Below are 21,133 nucleotides of genomic sequence, written 5' to 3' on the forward strand. Positions count from 1 at the left end.
TAGTTTTGATTTGCATTTCGCTAATAATCAGGGATGTTGAGCATTTTTTCACATGCTTGTTGGTAATCTGTATATCTTCTTTGGAGAAATGTCTATTCAGGTCTTTTGACCATTTTTCCATTGGGTTGTTGGCTTTTTTGCTGTTGAGTTGTATAAGTTGTTTGTATATTTTAGAGATAAAGCCCTTGTCAGTTGCACCATTTGAAACTATTTTCTCCCATTCTGTAAGTTGTTTTTTTGTTTTCTTTATGGTTTCCTTTGCTGTGCAAAACTTGTCAATTTGATTAGATCCCATTGATTTATTTTTGCTTTTATTTCTGTTGCTTTGGGAGACTGACCTGAGAAAACATTTGTAAGGTTGATATCAGAGAATGTTTGGCCTGTGTTCTCTTCCAAGAGTTTGATGGTGTCCTGTCTTACATTTAAATCTTTCAGCCATTTTGAGTTTATTTTTGTGCATGGAGTGAGGGTGTGTTCCAGTTTCATTGATTTACATGCAGCTGTCCAGTTTTCCCAGCACCATGTGCTGAAAAGACTGTCTTTTTCCCATTTTATACTCTTGCTTCCTTTGTTGAAGACAAATTGACCATAGGTGTCTGGGTTTATTTCTGGGTTCTCTATTCTGTTCCATTGATCTGTATGTCTGTTTTCATTCCAGTACCACATGGTCTTGATGACTGTGGCTTTGTAATGTTGCCTGAAGTCTGGGAGAGTTATGCCTCCTGCTTGGTTTTTGTTCCTCAGGATTGTTTTGGCAATTCTGGGTCTTTTGAGGTTTCATATAAATGTTTGGATTGTTTGTTCTAGTTCTATGAAAAATGTCATGGGTAATTTGATAGGGATTGCATTGAATCTGTAGATTGCTTTGGGTAGTATGTCCATTTTTACAATATTAATTTTTCTAACCCAGGAGCATGGAGTATCTTTATATTTCTTTGAATCCTCTTTAATTTCCTTGAATACTGTTTTATAGTTCTCAGTATGTAAGTCTTTCACCTCCTTGGTCAGGTTTATTCCCAGGTATTTGATTTTTTGGGGTGCAATTTTAAGAGGTATTTTTTTGTATTCCTTTTCTAATATTTCATTGTTAGTATACAGAAATGCAACTGATTTCTGAATGTTAATGTTATATCCCGCTGCTTTGCTGAATTTGTTGATCAGTTCAAGTTGTTTTTGGGTTGAGTCTTTAGGGTTTTCTATATATTGTATCATGTCATCTGCATACAGTGTTATCTCTTCCAATTTGGATACCTTTAATTTCTTTTGTTTGTTTGATTGCTGTAACTAGGACTTCCAATACTATGTTGAATAACAATTGTGACAGTGGGCATCCTTGTCTTGTTCCAGATTTTAGTGGGAAGGCTTTCATCTTTTCTCCATTGAGTATTATATTTGCTGTGGGTTTGTCATAAATGGCTTTTATTATGTTAAGGTATGTTCCCTCTATGCCCACTTTGGTAAGAGTTTTTGGCATGAATGGATGTTGAATTTTGTCAAATGCTTTTTCTGCGTCTATTGAGATGATCATGTGGTTTTTGACTTTTCTTTTGTTAATGTGGTGTATGACGTTGATTGATTTGCATATGTTGAACCATCCTTGTGCACCTGGGATGAATCCCACTTGGTCATGGTGTATGATCTTCTCTATATGTTGTTGGATTTTGCTGGCTAAAATTTTGTTGGGAATTTTTGTGTCTATATTCATCAAAGATGTTGGTCTATAGTTTTCTTTTTTGGTGGTATCTTTGTCTGGTTTTGGTATTAGGGTGATGGTGGCATCAGAGAATGTCTTTGGGAATCTTCCTTCTTCAACCTTTTGGAAAAGTTTAAGGGGGATGGGTATAATTTACTCTTTGTATGTTTGGTACAATTTGCCTCTGAAGCCATCTGGTCCTGGAATTTTATTTGTAGGGGGTGTTTTTATGACATATTCAATTTCATTTCTAGTGATCAGTCTGTTCAGTTGATCAATTTCTTCTTGATTCAGTTTTGTAAGGCTGTAAGTCTCTAAAAAGTCCATTTTTTCTAGGTTGTCAAATTTGTTAGCATACAAATTGTTCATAGTATTCTCTTATGGTTTTTTGTATTTCTTCAGTATCCGTTGTGATTTCTCCTTTTTCATTTCTTATTTTGTTTATTTGGGTTTTTTTCTCTCCTCTTCTTGGTGAGTCTGGCCAGGGGTTTGTCAATTTTATTTACCTTTTCAAAAAACCATCTCTTGGTTTTACTGATTTTTTTCTATTGTTTTTTGAATCTCTATTTTATTGATTTCCTCTCTGATCTTTATGATTTCCTTCCTTCTGCTGACTTTAGGTTTTGTTCTTTTCTAATTCATTTAGGTAGTGGGTTAAGTTGTCTATTTGAGATTTTTTTCCTTCTTTGTTTAGGAAGACCTGTATTGCTATGAATTTCCCTCTGAGCACTGCTTCTGTGGCATCCCATAGATTTTGAGTGGTTGTGTCTTCATTATCATTCGTCTTGAGGTATTTTTTAATTTCCTTCTTGATTTCCTCATTGACCCATTGGTTTTTTAGTAGCATGTTGTTTAGTCTCCATGTAGTTAGTTTTTTCCCATTTCTTTTCCTGTATTCTTTTTCTAAAATGTTCTTTTCCATTATGGTTTATCATAGGACCTTGTATTTATCCATTCTATATGTAATAGTTTACGTCTGCTAACTCTAACCTCTCAGTCCATCCCTCTTCTAGCCCCTCTGCCTTGGCAACCAAAAGTCTGTTCTCTATGTCAGTGAATCTGTTTCTCTTTCAAAGATACATTCATTTGCTTTGCACCATTTTGAAGAGTGAAAAACTGAATAACGCGAATGTCTCAAAATAGCCACTTGGCTAAGAAATTAAGGTATGTCTACACACTGAGACATTATGTAGCTGTTGACAATTTTGATGGACAATTACACTTATTTACATGGAAAAAATTCAGCATATAATCTTAGATGGAGAAAATAGGCTGCAAAAGCACATACTATACTTTTCATGACAAAAGTGCTTATTTAAATCATCTCTGTGTTATAAACCTTGCTGTGTATACTCTGAGAATGTGAATAGTTCCTTATGGGTGTTAGATTAATGGACGATTTTGTTTAAATATTTTTTACTTATCTGTATTTTCTGATATTTATACAATAAACCAGGACTTTTTTTGGAGTTCCCGTTGTGGTTCATTGGTTAATGAATCCAACTAGAAACCATGAGGTTGCGGGTTCGATCCCTGACCTTGCTCAGTGGGTTAAGGATCTGGCGTTGCCATGACCTGTGGTGTAGGTTGCAGATGCGGCTTGGATCCCACGTTGCTGTGACTCTGGTGTAGGCTGGTGGCTACAGCTCTGATTAGACCCCTAGCCTGGGAACTTCCATATGCTGTGGGAGCGGCTCTAGAAAAGATAAAAATAAATAAAGAAATAAATAAATAAACCAGGACTTTTTGCATAATTAACCAAAAGCAAACGTGAATTTAGCCGTTTCATAGCATTTATATTCAAGCAATAGTATAAATGGAGGTTCACATATTTACGTCTGAATATTTGGAAGGTCTAAGTTAAAAAGTTAAAATGAATATTATTTAAGCCTTAAATATAAATGTTCGAAAAAAATTTTTTTGGTCTTTTTGCCTTTTCTAGGGCTGCTCCCATGACATATGGAGGTTCCTAGGCTAGGGGTCTAATCGGAGCTATAGCTGCCGGCCTACACCAGAGCCACAGCAATGTGGGATCCAAGCCACGTCTGTGAACCTACACCACAGTTCACGGCAATGCTGGATCCTCAACCCACTGAGCAAGGCCAGGGATCAAACCCGCAACCTCATGGTTCCTAGTTGGATTTGTTAACCACTGAGCCATGACAGGAACTCCTAAATGTTCGAAATTTTAAATCTCATTAACTGATTTGGAAGTAAAGCTTTTCTCAATTCTAGCATTTGGTGGTTACCAAATTTTCAGTGGAAAATAGGATGTCACACTTGTGGTGAATTCTGCAATCTGTTGCCCTAATCCTCCTTCAGGAATAAAGAGTTTATTATTTCAGTTGCTAGGAGTGCTGCCAGCAGACATCCCTCAGCTGTCAGCCCTCTTCAGGAATTGCCTCAGATAGAGAACCACCTCTCCCAAGGTCATAGCCCCTTCCTGGGGTACTTCACATTCAGTGACCGATCTACACGGCCTTCTTGCCCCAAATGGGACAGCTTAACATCTCCCTCTGTCCAATCCTGCTTCTTTCTTTTCCTTTCCACAGGTTGATCCCAAGAGCACTCCCTGATAAAAGCCCTTCATGCTGAACACTGTCTCTGAGTCTGCTCTCCAGGAAGCCAACCTACAAAGTTGGTACAAGAAGAGGTTCAGAAAAGCATATACAGGGATGAAATTTTGGAGATGGATAACCTGATGCTTAGTGGCAGTGAGGACCCCATCATTCGTGGTAGGTGGAGTAGATAGATACCTGGAACAGGTGGCGGAGAAGTTGTTAGAGCTTTCACTGGTGGTGAACTGGAATGGTACTGGTGGAAGGGAATGCATTTACTGATGCCATGAGGTGGAACTTGGAGAAATAGGTGAGGAATATTAAATATAAGAAAGGCCAGAAAACTGGGTGGCTGTTGCTCAGCTTTGACTGAAAAAATAATGAAAAGCTGAATTAAATTAATCAGTAATTTAAGCTATGTGTGAAAGCAGGGGGTTTAATTCACAGCATGTAAAGAGGCCCTCATATTTTCCAGGTGGAGAAATTGAGGACCAGGTCCAGGACTTACTGAAATAAGCTTCAAAGAAAGTTAAAAATCCCAATCAAGGCAAGTCTGTTGTGCCAAGATCAGGGCCCTTGTCCTGAAGGAAGGTGACCTTGACACATGAAATGGGGACATCTGGATTGATGTCCCTAAAAGTCTTATCTATTAAGAGTTCCCTGAGTCCCTTGAGCATTCAAAAATGCCCCACTCCTTCCTACTAAGGGTTAGTGCCTCACCTCACTTGGACACACAGAGCTCTTTCCTCTGAGAGATAACATGTTTCTTGATCAATCTGTCCCCACTTACCATCCTAGCCACTGGGACCATATCTATGATTAAGCCACAGCATAACTTCATTGGCATTGTGCTGAACCTAATAAGAAAGGAAAAGGAATACCCCAAGAATGAGCTGCAGGGCCTTTCCAGCATGTTCTAACAGGTGCTGAGGGGGTAAGCATGGGACAGAATTCTGAGTGCCTTCCTCAGGGGCACTAGAATATGACACTGAATAAGGGAGAATTAATTGATTTGAGAGTCTTCTCCCAAGATACAGGATTTAACACCCTGGAAAAGACCCCAGGAGATCATGTGAACTCACTACTAGAATGGCTCCTCAAAGAATGGAAAAAAAGACAATGGCCCACATTAAGTGAGGTATGTGCACCAGAGTTGCCACAGCAGATGGTGGGAGAAGGGATTAAAAGCTCAGGAAAGTGGGAATGATAGAATAACTATATTATAAGGCCAGAAAACCTTCCAGAGGACTATGTTCTTCAGGAGGACCTAAAGGGCACTCCATTTGTTAAAGCTATAAGAATGCACTGGTTAAAGGAGGTACTAGCATCGCTAATAAATTCACTGGTAGCCTGCCTCTGCAGACCAGTGCTCAGAATAGAAGGGAACATTACAGGACGAGGATTGCTGACAGCAATGATCATGCCCCTGAAGTAATAGAGTCAGTATAACTGTATTCAACTGTCAGAAGTCAGGTGAATGCAAATATCATAATGCACCACACTGTAAGAGTAATAGACAGGGAGATCTGATCTGCAGAGAGCTTTGGAGAGAGTTAGAACACAGTGCACCTGGTGGATAGATGGTTAAGAGGTAATAGAATTGGGTGGTCAATATAACACTTGGCCCCAGGGAAAATAGGCATCTGACAATTCATATGATAATAAATAAAAAATCAGAGCTGCCCAGGAGTCTGAGGGAAGATGCCTCAATAAAAAGTCACACTCTCTTGCTCAGCTTCTGGCCTTAAGTCAGTTTTTGAGGCAAGGCACACTGTTTGAAGTAGTGGGGCACCCAGGAAGCAGGACCTTACAATATGTGCATAGTAACAATTCCTCCAGTCCTTCCATTTACTAAGGTAACTGTGTACTAGGGAGAGGGGAATACCCAAACATTTTGAGGATTGATGGACCCTGGTTGTGAGTTGATATTGATACTCAGAGATTTAAATTGTAGTCATCCCTGCCTTGTTAGAATAGGAGCAGATGGGAGCTTGGAATTAAATGGGCTCCTAGTCTATGTTGGCTTTACACTGGGTAGACTCCACTGGGTCCATAGATCCATCCAATGGTTATTTTCCTGGTTTCTGAATGTATAATTGGAATAGACATAATGATAGTTGGTACAAGTCTCATATTGGTTCTTTGGCATATGAAGTCAGAGCTATTTTAGATGAGGTCAAGTGGAAAAGTTATAATTGTCTTCCCCTTCCTTAGCAAAGATAGTAAATGAAAACATATAGATAGCATCTGGAGGGGATGGTAGAAGTTAGTGCCACATTTAAAGACCTAAAGAATGCTGTGATGTCAGGAGTTCCCATTGTGGCTCAGCAGAAACTAATATCCATAAGGATGCGGGTTCGATCCCTGGCCTCGCTCAGTGCGTTAAGGCTCTAGTGTTGCTGTGAGCTGTGATGTAGTTCGCAGACATGGCTTGGATCCTGCGTCGTTGTGGTTGTGGCTGTGGCGGGCGGCTGTGGCGGGCGGCTGTGGCTCCAATTTGACCCTTAGCTTGGGAACTTCCATATGCCACACCTGTGGCCCTAAAAAGCAAAAAAAAAAAAAAAAAAAAAAAAGGATAAAAGGATGCTGTGATGTGGTCCCCATCATATCTCCATTTAATACATCAGGTTGAACCCCTGTGAAACATGGATAGAGTCTGGTAGATGACAGGAAACCATTGCAAACTCAACCAAGTAGTGGCACAAGTGCAGTTACCATGTCAGATATATCTTTGCTAGAGCAGAATGACATGGCTTTAGGTACATAGTAATCAGTTATTGATTTGGAAAATGTTTTTTCCCTATCCTTATCTAAATGGAACATCAAAAAAAGTTCACATTCACATAGAATGGCAATAGTATACATTTACAGTTTTTCCTCAAGACTCTACTGACTCTTCTGTCCTCTGTCATAATATAGTCTGAAGAGATCTGGACTATCTGAACATAAATACTAGTCCACTATATTGGTGACATCATGCTAATTGGACCAAATGACCAAGAAGTGGCTAGCACACTGGAGGCCTTGTATGGCACATGTACTCCTTAGGATGAGAGATAAGGTCTACAAAGATCAAGGGGCTGGCTATATTAAGTTCAGTTTTTAGGGTTTGAATGGTTTGGGACATGCCAGGAGATTACCTTTAAAGGACAAATTATTTCCTTTCCCACCTTCCTCATGAAGAAGGAAACTCAATGTCTGGTGGGCTTTACTGGATTCTAGAAGCAGCACATGTCACATCTGGAATTACTGTTTTCACCCATGCATTTGGTGACACAAAAAGCTGCCAACTTTGACTGAGGCTTAGAGCAAAAGAAGATCCTATAGCAGGTCCAGGCTGTGGTTTCAAGCTGTCCTGCCACTTGGCCCATGCAGTACATAAGCTCTAAGATATTAAAGGTATGTGCATTGGTGGAAGATGCCATGTGAGATTTTTGGTAAACTCCAATGGGAAGGTCACAACTTAGTCCAGAGCTTGAGTCCTGGAACAAAGCCATGCCACATACAGTGGAGAATTATATACCTTTTAAAAACAGCTCCTTATACACTACTATATCTTAGTAGATATGGAATGCCTGGCCATAAAACATCAAGTAACCATGCAAGTGACCATGCAGCCAGAACTGCCATCATGAGCTGAGTTCTGTCATATCCACCACAGTATAAAAGTGGGCAGGTGCAGAAACAAGGTGGAAGTTTTACACACAAGATCAAGCACAAGCAGGACTGGAGGATATAAACACCTGTACAATCAGCTAGGGCAGATCCTCCATGACCTTCACTACTGTTAGCACTTTTCACTCACCTTACACCTGTGGCCTCATGGGGGATGTTTTTTGAAAAGTTGACTAAGAAGGAAAAACCCAAGCATTATTTATAGTTTGAGGGGCTTGGTATGTGGGTATAAATAAGTACAGCAACTCCAACCTGAGAAAGACATGATGATCAGGAGTGAGGGCAAGCCACCAAGACCCTAAGAGTGATGGGGATCTATAATTGATAGTGGAAGAGGGAGGAGGCCGTTTGTAGTTTTGAGACCAGCTGCAATGTTGGGGGCTACAGTTTGTCTTGTTTCCCTAAGCAAAGAAGCCCGCCAGATTCCTGGAAGAGCTGATCCAATAACTTATATAAGGTGGATCTAGGAGGCACAGGGGGTGGACTGTTCTAGACGCTGCAATGCCCTTCCCAGAGTGTAGATACAGAGCACAGAAGAAATGTCTGACTAAACATATTATAGATGATAACTGAAACCAGGGAGTGAGTCAGGTAGCCCCAGCAAGGGATACAGATTGAAAAACTGAGAACAGAATGTTGAGGAAGTTTAATACGTGTGAGATCTGGAGAGCAGGAATTCAGAGCTGAAATCAAGAGTACAGCCTCCCATCTATATTACAAACATATTTCTATAATTCTGTTTTTCCCTTTTAAAAATATTGTGGTCAAGTACACAAAACATTTACCATCTTCACCAGTTTTTTGGTCATTTTTTAGGGCTGCACCCATGGCATATGGAGGTTCCCAGGCTAGGTGTCAAACTGGTCCTGTAGCTGCTGGCCTACACCACAGCCACAGCAACGCTAGATCCTTAACCCACTGAGCAAGGCCAGGGATCGAACCTGCGTCCTCATGGATGCTAGTCAGATTCGATTCCGCTGAGCCACGATGGGAACTTCAATCTTCACCATTTTTAAGTGTACAGTTCAGTGACATTAAGTATATTCTTAGTATTGTGTAACCATCACCACCATCATCTCTAGAACTCTTCCCAAACTGAAATTCTGTACCCATTAAACAATAACTCCCTATTATCTTCTCCCTCCTGGCAACAACCATTCTTTCTGTCTCTATGAATTTGACTACTTGAGGCACCTCACTTAAGTGGAATCATATAGTATTCATTCTTTTATGACTGGTTTCCTTCACTTAGCACAATGTCCCTGTATTAGACTGTTTGGGCTGCTATAACAAAATACCACTGGCTAGGTGGCTTAAAAAACAGAAATGTATTTTCTCACAGTTCTAGAGCCTGGAAAGTCCAATATTAGGTATGGTAAATTTAGTTTTCATGAGAGCTTTCCTCCTGGCTTTTGGACAACCACCTTCTCACTATGACCTCACATGGCCTTTTCTTGGTGTGTGTATGTGGAGAGTCAGGGGCTGAACTTTCTGCTATCTGCTCTTATAACGACATTGTAGATTCAAGGATCCACCCTTATGGACTCATTTAAAGTTAATTATTTCTTTAGAAGATCTATCTCCAAATACAGCCATGAATTTTGGGGGGACACATATATTTAGTCCACAGTAGTCCTCAGGTTTTCTGTATAGAATCAGAGTCCTATTCTACATTCAATTTCAGAAACTGGTTTTTAAAAATGTAATTTTTATAGAGTACCATAAGGCTTATAACAGGAACAACAAAAATCCATCAGAACTTTGCTTTATCCTTCCCCACCCAAGATTTCTGCTCTTTAGAGACAATCACTTTAAAATCTTTTACTATTTCTTCTGGTATCACCTCAGTAGGTGCATATATGTATACAACTATTATATATTCATGATGAATTTACTCTTTCATCATTATAAACGGCCCTTTGTTTCTAATTACAATGCTTGGCTTAAGGCCTAATTTTTCTGGTACTAGTATAATCATTCCAGGTCCCTTCTGTTTACTATTTGCATGGTATATCTTTTTATTTGCAACCTATTTGTGTATTTAATTCTGAATATCTTGTAGACAGGATATTTTTGTGAATCATATTTAAAAAATTATTTATTGTAGTGTGGTTGCTATACAATATTATATATTTTACAGGTATATAGTATAGTTGTTCACAAATTTTAAAGGTTATACTCCATTTATAGTTTTTATAAAATATTGGCTACATTCTCTGTGTTGTATAATATATCCTTGTAGCTTATTTTATACCTAATAACTACATTATTTTATACCTAATATCCCCTCTCCACACTGGTAACCACTAGCTTGTTATCTATGTCTGTGAATCTGCTTCTTTTTTGTTATATTCACTTATTTATTGTTTTTTTTTTCTGCACCCTTGGCAGGCATGTGGAAATTTCTGGGCCAGGAATTGAACCCACAGTACAGCAGTGACCTAAGCTATAGCAGTGACAACACTGGATCCTTAACCCACTGCACAACAGGGGATCTCCTATCTTTTTAGATCCCACAGATAAGTTATATAGCATACAGTATTTGTCTTTCTCTGTATGACTTATTTTATTTAGCACAATGACCTCGAAGTCCATCCATGCTGCTGCAAATGGCAACATTTTGTTCTTTTTTATGGCTGAGCAGTATTCCATTGTATATACACACCACATTTTTATCCATTCCTCTATTGATGGGATGGATACTTTGGTTACTTCCATATCTTGGCAACTGTAAATAAAGCTGCTATGAAAGATGCATTATCGTTCTGAATTAGTGTTTTTGGTTTTTTTCAGATATATGCCCAGAAATGGTATTGTTGGGTCATATAGTATTTCTATTTTTAGTTTTTTGAGAAACCTCCACGCTATTTTCCATAGTGACTACACCAACTTACATTCCCACCAACAGTGTTTGAGGGTTTGTGGATCACAAACTCAGCCAATTTTTACCTTTAAATTGAAGTGTTTAATCCATTTATATTTCATTTAACCAGGGTCTATTAGCTTGGAGGCTCCTTCTCTGATTGCTCCTGAAAGGAGCCTTGGGCATTCACTCATTCTTCCAGTCTGCCAAGGGTGACTAAGATTTTATTTTTAATCTTGGCTTTCTAGGATTACAGCTTATCAAACTTCTGAAGACCAGAAGGGAGGAAAAAAATCTTGAAAGTAGCTAGGGGAAAATAACACATTATCTGTAGGGGAACAACAATTTGATAGATCATGATTTTCTTATCATGAACAATGAAAGCCAAAAGACAGTGGAACCATATCTTTAGCGTGTTGAAAGAAAAGAATTGCTAACCCACAATTCCATATCAAGAAAAAATATCGTTTAGAAATGGAGGTGAAATAAAGATATTATCAGATGGAGGAAAATCAATAGTTTTGTTTTGTTTTGTTTTGTTTTTTGTCAGCAGACATGCTTTACAAGAAATGCTAAAGGAAGCTCTTCAGGCTAATGGGAAATGACATCAGAGGTAAATAGGGAATTCAGGAATAAAGGAGATGCAATAGAAATGGTAAATATCTGGTTAAATATAGAAGACTATCCCTTCTGTTCTTTGAAAAACAACAGAAACAACAACATTGTATTAGTTTCCTCTTGTTGCTGTAACAAATTATGACAAACTCAATGACTTAAAATAGGACAAATTTAATATCTTACAATCTTTTTTAAAAGGACAGCCTTGATTTTATTTTAATTTTTTTAGGGCCACACCCTCGGCATATGGAGGTTCCCAGGCTAGGGGTCGAATTGGAACTGTAGCCGCTGGCCTACACCATAGCAACTCAGGATCCGAGCCGCATCTTTGACCTACACCAGGGCTCATGGCAACGTGGGATCCTTAACCCATTGAGCAAGACCAGGGATCAAACCTGTGTCCTCATGGATGCTAGTCAGATTCATTTCCGCTGAGCCAAGAAGGGAACTCCAATATCTTACAATTTTGAAGTTCAGAATTTTAAAATGGGTTGTGTTCCCTCTGGATGCTCTAGTGGAGATTGTTTCCATACCTTTTCTGGAGGCTGCCTTAGCCCATCACCTCACATCACTCTGATCTCTGATTCTATCATCACATCTTTGACTCTTCTGCCTCTCTCTTTCTCTTATAAGGAAGGACTTTTTAATTACATAGAGCCCACCCAGCCAACAATGCCCCATCTCAACATCCTTAACTTAATCACACTTCCCAAATCCTTTTTGCCATATAAGGTTAACATAGTCACAGGTTCCAATATGTGATATCTTTGAGGGGACATTATTCTTCCTACCACAGCCATCATCCAGGAGCCAGAAATTTTTATATAATTTAAGATATTCCAGAGCACAAGAAGAGGTGAAAATCTATCCAATTAATTCCATAAGGCTTCTTAAGACTTAAAACAGAAGGAGAGAACTAAAAAAGTAAACCAGAAGTCAATATAACACAAATATAGATGCAAAAATCAAAAATAAGATAGTAAATTCAACCTAGCACTATAATAAAAGAATAGAATAGTGAAAATGGTCCCTCTTTTTCTCCTGTAATATCTTTGTTAGATTAGCATCAATATTATGGAAGCTATGTGTAGGCTCAGCAACATGGATTTCCACTCATCAAGGCTGATCATGTACTAACACTGCTAAGTGTCTAAACTGACAACAAAATAAGATGAGGATGAACCATTCAATACAATAAGGCATTGTTTCCTGGGGTTCCAGTCAGACCCATGGTGACAGGATTATAATATGGGATACCATTTATAATGATGAGAACAGATTTTTCTTCATGGAAATAAGTTCCAGACACATACTTTCTTTCTTTATTCACAATGATTCTGTCAGTGCCACCATCCATGGACTTCTAGAATATCTTAATTATCATCAGGGTATCCTATACAACATTGTCTCTGACCAAGGAACTTATTTAATGATAGATGAGATACAATAATGGAGTCATATCAAAAGATGCTCTAGCTTCTATCACTTATTCCATCATGCAGAAGCAGCTTGCCTGATAGAAAAGTAAGTGACTACTAAAGGCTTAGTTATGGGATCACCTTTCCAGGTTGACAGTGCTGTACTACAAGAATACAACAGCTGCCTTAAAACCAGTGACCAATACATGGTGCCATTTCCCCTCATAGTGAGAATACACAGGTCTGGGATTGAGGAGGTGGAGGAGGGAGTGGTCCCTCTCAGTATTACACCTATTAATTAGGTAGAGGCTTATTTTATTTTTATCTGCACAACTTTGGGCTCAGCAGGCTTAGAGTTTCTATTTTTCTAAGGAACGAATGCTTCCACCAAGGAATAAACCATGGTTTCATTCAATTGAGAACTGAAACTGCACCTTGGCCATTTTGGTCCCCTCATGCTATTGAACTGACAGGCAGAGACAGGGGTTACTGTACTGGCTTGAGTGATGGAATCCTATTATCAAGGGGAAACAATGTTGCTGCTATACAATGAGAACAAAGAAAGGTATGTTTGGAGCCCAGGGATGGTCACTGGGGCACTTCTTAATGTTCACTTTCCCAATAGCCCTTGTCAAAAGGAAAGCACAGAAATCTAATAAAAATAGTATTGAAGGTTAAGGTCACTACATCAGGGAAAGAGCTTTGACCAGTCCAAGGGAATACGAAATGGGGTGGTGGATGAATGAAGTTATGATTTTGTTTTGTTTTGTTTTGTTTTTGCTGCACCTGTGGCATGTGGAAGTTCCTGGGCCAGGGATTGAACCCATGCCACAACAGCGACCTGAGCCACTGCAGTGACAATGCCAGCTCCTTAACCCACTGCACCACAAAGGAACTCCTCTTTTAATGTTATGATTATTGATTTTGGCTTCATGACCACCTACAGAAAGGAATTGTAGCAGCTATATATATCTTTTTTTTTTGAAGGATTAAAAGATAGGTTTATTGCTTTGCCAGGCAAAGGGGGCCACAACAAGCTAATGCTTTAAAGACTGCGCCCTTCTTCACAGCTATATGTATATTGGTTAATATCTTTTCTCATCATTTCTCTAACATATGAAACATGCTGGAGATGATTATAATAAATTAGGTTTCAAGTAGAGAGCAAGAAGTAGCATTATTCCATGACAGTACAGAGGCTGATAGGACTTTTTGTCTCTGCCTCCCTGTTGGAGATAAGAGTTTCTACATTGGAATAAAGGACAAGAACGGAGGCTGAATGGTAAGAGTATAGCTGAGCAAAGCTCCATAGGGCATTCCTGGGACAGACCCCCCTCCCCCGTGTCTTCTTTCTGCATCTTGTTTCCAGAAAAACTTTAGCTTCCTAGGCTTTCCCCAAGTTCCAAAGAATAAATTTAATCAGAAAAGTGAGAAAATGCAGAAACAAAGGAAAACAGTCAAACAAGACAAAATAATAATAGTTTAGTCATTAAACAAAGTCAGGGATATTTAGTTCCTTCTCAAGAGCTATAGATAATATCCTGATCCATATTCTCTGATCCGTTTTGCAAATTCTGAAACCCCCACTAGGTGGAAGAAGTTACTTGCCTGCTGACCACAATCACTCAGACCCAAGACAGTTTGGAACCAGAAAGTTGATGATATTGACTCCTGATTACATCACTACCAGCCAATCAGAAGAAGGTCCACGAAACCTCCTCCCTCACCTTGTCTTTAAAAACCTTTCCCTAAAAGCCACTGGGGAGTTCAGGTCTTTTGAGCATGAGCTGCCTGGACTTCTTGCTTGGTGCCCTGCAATAAATGCTGCATTTTCCTTCACCACAACACAGTGTCGGTAGATTGGCTTTACTTCATGGACCGAAATTTGGTTCAGTAACAATTTGTCCATCTATATGGGATGGCAGTTCCAAGTAAGTGCCTTGCCCATGGAATATTGGCTCCTTGCTGGTGGTAGCTCTAGGATCCTGTCTAGCAGCTGAAGAGCACCTTTTTCTCAGGGTCAGCCCCAAGGACTTGCCACTGACCAGGTGTCGCTGGCCTGTGGCACTATCAATTCTGTGGTGAAGGAAATAAGGCTCTGTCTGTTTGTTTCCAGTAATATCCCCTTTTGATAAATAAATCTTTCTCTTCTAACTGACAGATGTTTGGGGCTCAATACAGTAGAGCGAGTCGCTTTGGTGTGCACAACTGAAAACTCCTTTCGTCGCCATCCTGGGCTCTTCCTCCCCCAAATAAGCCCATTTGTTTTGTATTTGTGTGGGGTACCCTCTTGGAGAGGAGAGTGGTACCCCAATTTGTGAACCAGTCTTGTTTCTTTGAATGCTAGCATTTGCTTTGGGGGAGGCACCATTTTCATTCTGTCTTTCTGTTTTTAAAGGCTGAGGAACCTTTCATCTATTCCTAATAGATTTTGAAAAAATGGTTTGATTATAACTATAAATCTATGACTAAGGAAAAAATGATTTTTTAAAAAATATTGCATATTCACAATATTCTTTAGACTCCAGAGAAAATTGGTTAAGATGAAACTCTTGAAATTCCAAAATGGCTCCTTTTTGCATATAAAGTTAGAGTAGCTGGCTTGATAAAATACTTCTTTCAGAATTTTGACCCTGAGAAAACAAAAATATTTTGCCCCACCTCCTGATCCATTTCCTGCCCTCCTCAGTCCTAGGAGGCTTATCCATAAGGGCTATATCCCTCAAGCTCCATTTCTGGTTGGAGTCTCTTTGGGACTGATTATTCAATGAAGTGTACTGACAGAACTTTGGAAGGCAGAGAGTGAAGACAAGGTTTTGTTTCTTTCTCTCTCCCTGATTTGGGCTGTGTTTTACTTTTATTTTTAATTTTTTTGTCTTTCCTGGGCCTCGCCCATGTGGAGGTTCCCAGGCTAGGGGTCAAATAGGAGCTATAGCCGCCGGCCTATGCCAGAGCCACAGCAACACAGGATCCGAGCCACGTCTGCAACCTACACCACAGCTCACGGCAACGCTGGATCTTTAACCCACTGAGCAAGGCCAGGGATCGAACCTGCGACCTCATGGTCCTTAGTTGGATTCGTTGCTGCTGTGCCACGATGGGAACTCTGAGGGCTGTGTTTTATTAACAGTGACTGCAGTAATTTTATTGGTAGTGATGGGCCAAGACTATCTCCTGCAAAATGGTATCATCTCCATAGCTCTTGCTCTCACTAGATTCTATTTAAAAAAAAAAAAAAAAAAAAAAAGCTCTTGACTTTTTAAGCCTAGGGTAACAGATTCCTGCTATTGGTAGTCTCTGGGTACCTTGAAGCCCCCTATTTGGTCTCTTAACCTTGAATATACCTTTTTGAATATTCCCTACATTCAAGTCTTTTGAACCAGCTGAGTTGGATACTTTTTCCTGCTGGGACTCTGTGATGATAAAGATTTGCTGATGTAAGGTCTAGATCTAGTGCAGCTATTTTTGTTCCATCAGAGTGGCCAGCTCAAAGAGGAAGCTTATACATAAGGAAGGGCATAGCAGAGAGACTCTTAATCAAATTGTACTTGAAGCCAGATATCTTCTGGATACAATTTATTGGAGTAAGAAGAGGTATATACTTCTTTAATATGATAAAATATATAAATTTCTAACAAGAAGTCCTTCATGCTTGAGGAAGTACAAGCATGAAACACTAGAAGCATTTCTATAAAAATCAGGAAGGAGGCAAAGATGCTAGTTTTTATACAATTATTTAACATTGTTCTGGAAATACTAGTTAATAAGTCATCCAAGAAAAACAAAAGTGATAGTAATATTTGTAAGGAGGCAAGAGTATTATTACTCCAAGTGAAACAAATATGAGAGAATCAACTAAAAACTATTCCAAACTTTAGGAAATCTGTAAAGAGGATGGTTATAAAATCTATATGCAAAACCAATCACTTTTATATATAAAAATAATAGAAAATGTAAGATAAAGATTCAATTTCTAGTAATCACGGAAAAGGGTAAGCCACTTAAGAATAAGCTTTTAAGAGTTCCTGTTGTGGCGCAGTGGTTAACGAATCCGACTGGGAACCATGAGGTTGCGGGTTGGATCCCTGGCCTTGCTCAGTGGGTTAAGGATCCGGCGTTGCTGTGAGCTGTGGTGTAGGTCGCAGACGCGGCTTGGATCCTGTGTTGCTGTGGCTATGGCGTAGGCCGGCGGCTACAGCTCCAATTCAACCCCTAGCCTGGGAACCTCCATATGCCGCAGGAATGGCCCTAGAAAAGGCAAAAAGACAAAAAAAAAAAAAAAGAATAAGCTTTTAAAGTATGAAAGATATTTTCATGCATTCAACAAGTATACTAGTATTTACTGGCAAACTACAGTGTGCCAAGCAATGTTCTAGGAGCTGTATTTTTTAACTGAGAAATTCTGCTGGAAAAATAAGTGAAGGCAAATAGTGAGAAAAACTGGGTCCTTGGATAGAAAAATATTCTCTCCCATGCCCAGCTTTATTGTGATATAATGGACATGCGATATTGTGTAAGTTTAAGTGTAAAATGTGATGATTTAATACACATATATAGCAAAATGATTATCGCAATAAGGTTAATTCGCACATCCACCATAATTGCCATTTTTTGGTAGCTGTTGTGGTGAGAACATTTAAGACCTAGTCTCTTAGCAACTTTCAAGTAAACAATACAATACTGTTAACTAGGGTCACCATACTCTTCATTAGATTCCCAGAACTTATTACTCTTACAACTGGAAGTTTGTACCCTTTGACCAACATTTCCCCATTTCCCCTGCCCCCCAGCCCTTGGCAATCACCATTATACTCTTTGTTTTTATGAGTTTGGCTTTTTCCCTCCTTTTTTTTTTTTTTTTTGTCTTTTTAGGGCCACACCTGCATCATATGGAAGTTCCCAGGCTAGTGGTCAAATCAGAGCTATAGCTGCTGGCCTACACCACAGCCATAGCAATGCCAGATTCGAGCTGCGCCTGCGACCTACACCATAGCTCACGGCAATGCCGGATCCTTAACCCACTGTGCGAGGCCAGGGATAGAACCTGAGTCCTCCTGAATACTAGCCCAGTTCGTTTACTGCTGAGCCATGACAGGAATTCCACTTTTTTTTTCTTTTTAGGGCCGCACCTGTAGCATATAAACGTTCCCAGGGGTGGAATCAGAGCTGCAGCTGCTGGCCACAGCCTCAGCAATGCTAGATCTGAGCTGAATCTGTGATCTGTGCTGCTCACACAATGCTGGATCCTTAACTCACTGAGCCAGAGCAGGGATCAAACCCGCATTCTCATGGATACTAGTTGTATTCTTAAACTGCTGAGCCACAAGGGAACTCCGAGTTTGGCTTTTTTAGATTCCACATACAAGTGAGATCATACAGTATGTGTCTTTCTTTAACTTATTTAACTTATCGTAATGCCCTCAAGGTTCATCCATGTTGTTGTTGCAGTGGCAGTATTTCCTTCTTTTTTAATGGCTGAATAATATCCATAAGGATATTTTGCAGTAAATTTAACCAAAAATCTACAAGGTATATTCATTCATTGAACAAGTATTTGATAGCCTACAGGGTGCCATATATACATGATGCTTTTTTTTTTGTCTTTTGTCTTTTTTTAGGGCCACACCCTCAGCATATGGGGGTTCCCAGGCTAAGGGTCTAATTGGAGCTACAGCTGCCGGCCTATGCCAGAGCCACAGCAGTGCCAGATCCAACCCGTGTCTGCGACCTACACCATAGCTCATGCCAATGCCGGATCGATCCTTAACCCACTGAGCCAGGCCAGGAATCGAACGCACAACCCCATGGCTCCTAGTTAGATTCGATTCGTTTCCACTGCACCACGATGGGAACTCCTTGATGCTTGTTTTTAATCCATTCATTCACTAATGGACCCTTGGTTGTTTCCATGTCTTGAGTACTGTGACCAATGCTACATTGAAGAAAGGGGTGTAGATACCTCTTTCAAGATAATGATATCATTTTCTTTGGATATGTACACAGAGCGAGATTGCTGGATCGTACAGTAGTTCTTTTTTTTTTTTTTTTTTTTTTTTTTTTTTTTTTAGCTGCATGTGGAAGTTCCTGAGCCAGGCATTGAACCTGTGCTGCAGTTGCAACCTGTGCCACAGCAGTGGCAATGAAGGATCCTTAACCCACTGCACCACATGGGAACTTCCAGCAGTTCTATTTTTTTGAGGAATCTCCATATTGTTTTCCATATTTACTACACCAAATTGCATTCCCACTGAAAGTACACAAGGCTTGCCTTTTCTTGATATCCTCACCAGCACTTGTTATCTCTTATCTTTTTGATAATAGCCATTCTAACTGGTGTGAAGTGGTAACATACACTTATAAAGATGTCAATTATCCCTCATTTAAACTAAGAATTAACTGTAATCAAAATTGAAATAAAAACAGGATTTTAAAGGAAATTTAGAAAAATAATACATTTTATCTCTAAATAAACACATGTAAATTATGAAAAGGAAGAATAATTGGAGAGGCCTTACCCCTCCAGATATTAACGCATATTATAAATATACTATAATTGAAATAGTTTGGTACATTAAGAATGATTAAATGAACATAGAGAATCAAAAAATATGTCCAAATATATATGGATATTTAACTCATGATAAAGGTGGTGCTTAAAAGTGAGCTAGAGAGGGATTATTTGATAACTGGTATTAGGACAGTTTGCTATTTGGAAAAAAATAATTTCAAATGCTCAATAAAATTGGAAAGCACATATTCATTGTAACACTAAGATGTTATTTGCTTTGTTCACTATATTGAAGTTATATAAATGATGCAAAAGCAATAGTAGGTAAAATTTCTGGCTTACTGATAATAAAAGCAGCATCACCAAAAAATTCTATATAGACCAAAATTTAAATATAAAAATCCGGAGTTCCCTTCATGGCGCAGTGGTTAACGGATCCGACTAGGAACCATGAGGTTGCGGGTTCGGTCCCTGCCCTTGCTCAGTGGGTTAACGATCCGGCGTTGCCGTGAGCTGTGGTGTAGGTTGCAGATGTGGCTCGGATCCCGAGTTGCTGTGGCTCTGGTGTAGGCCGGTGGCTACAGCTCTGATTAGACCCCTAGCCTGGGAACCTCCATATGCCGCGGGAGCGGCCCAAGAAATAGCAAAAAGACAAAAAATAAAATAAAATAAAATAAAATAAAAAACCACACATAAAAGTTAGAAAAAATTACAAGTCTTCCTAAGGAGGACACAAAACCAGAAAAAAGTGTAAAGAAAGAATTGATAAATTTTGTATCATAAAGATTAAAAATTCTATATGGCAGAAGTCCAAAGAAAATTATAAACTGGGAAAATATTTATAAATACTTATGACAATCAAATAACTCATTTCCATAATTTACAGAAAGTTCTTATGTATTAATAAGAAAAAGGTGAAAAAACAGTGGAAAAAATGTAAAGGTAGTCCAGAGAAGTAGAAATATAGGAGTTCCTGTTGTAGCTCTGTGGGTTACAAATCCAACTAGTATCCCTGAGGATGCGGGTTTGATCCTTGGCTTTGCTCAGTGTGTTAAGAATCAAGCGTTGCCCTGAGTTCTGGCTTGGATCCTATGTTGCTGTGGCTGGCAGATGCAGCTCCGATTTGACCCCTGGGCATGAGAACTTCCATATGCCACAGATGTGGCCATAAAAAGCAAAAAAAAAAAAAAAAAAAAAAAAAAAGAAGAAGAAGAAGAAAGAAAAGAAAAAGAGAGAGAGAGAAATACAAATGATTAAACCTATCGGAAGATGCTTTTGCTTCAACTCACTTGTAATTTAAAAAAATCAAAAATTTTGGAGCACAACAAAGAATATATAGGTCAAAATTTAAGAGGTGAAAGTTGGTAGCATGGATAAAGTTTAAAATGAACTTCCACTTTGACCCACTTGATTTCAATTCTAGGAATTTATCCCAAGGAAATAATGACACAATTGTCAAAATATATGTGTACAAAGATCTCTACTGTAGCATCTTTGTAATAATCAAAGATTGGGAAGAGGCTAAATATCAATCAGTAAGAGATTGGTTAAATTTGGTAAATCCACACTACAGAATATTATTGTAGGTGATAGAATGATGTACATGGTATAAAAATTGTTTGCAGAATAGTCTGCATAGTATGATCCAAAATTATTTTTAAAAGGTATACATGTACACACACTCACATATAATGTATCTACATTATTTTTTTGGTATATATACAACAAACAAACAAACAAAAAACCCTGAAAGAGTCTATTGAAAAGTTAGCAGTGGTTTTCACAGGACTTATCCTGCGG

The 21,133-nt window shown here is 39.0% G+C and overlaps 1 protein-coding gene across 2 annotated transcripts in view; it reads left to right on the plus strand.

Moving 5' to 3' along the window:
• The window catches only part of ARMCX4 (armadillo repeat containing X-linked 4), a 28,248-nt gene extending 13,265 nt beyond the window's left edge, over window positions 1–14,983 (plus strand). Inside the window, exons 7-8 of one of the 2 annotated variants that reach the window (XR_007132834.1) lie at window positions 4,246–4,428; window positions 14,416–14,983. The gene's annotated coding sequence lies outside the window, so the exon portion shown is untranslated. Of the gene's footprint in view, window positions 1–4,245; window positions 4,429–4,726; window positions 6,601–14,415 lie in introns of those variants that run through there. The other variant, XR_007132835.1, reaches the window with a different exon arrangement.
• Window positions 14,984–21,133: the final 6,150 nt, after the last annotated feature.

This window comes from Phacochoerus africanus, chromosome X, assembly GCF_016906955.1.
Source record: "Phacochoerus africanus isolate WHEZ1 chromosome X, ROS_Pafr_v1, whole genome shotgun sequence".
In the NCBI taxonomy this organism is placed as follows: domain Eukaryota; kingdom Metazoa; phylum Chordata; class Mammalia; order Artiodactyla; family Suidae; genus Phacochoerus; species Phacochoerus africanus.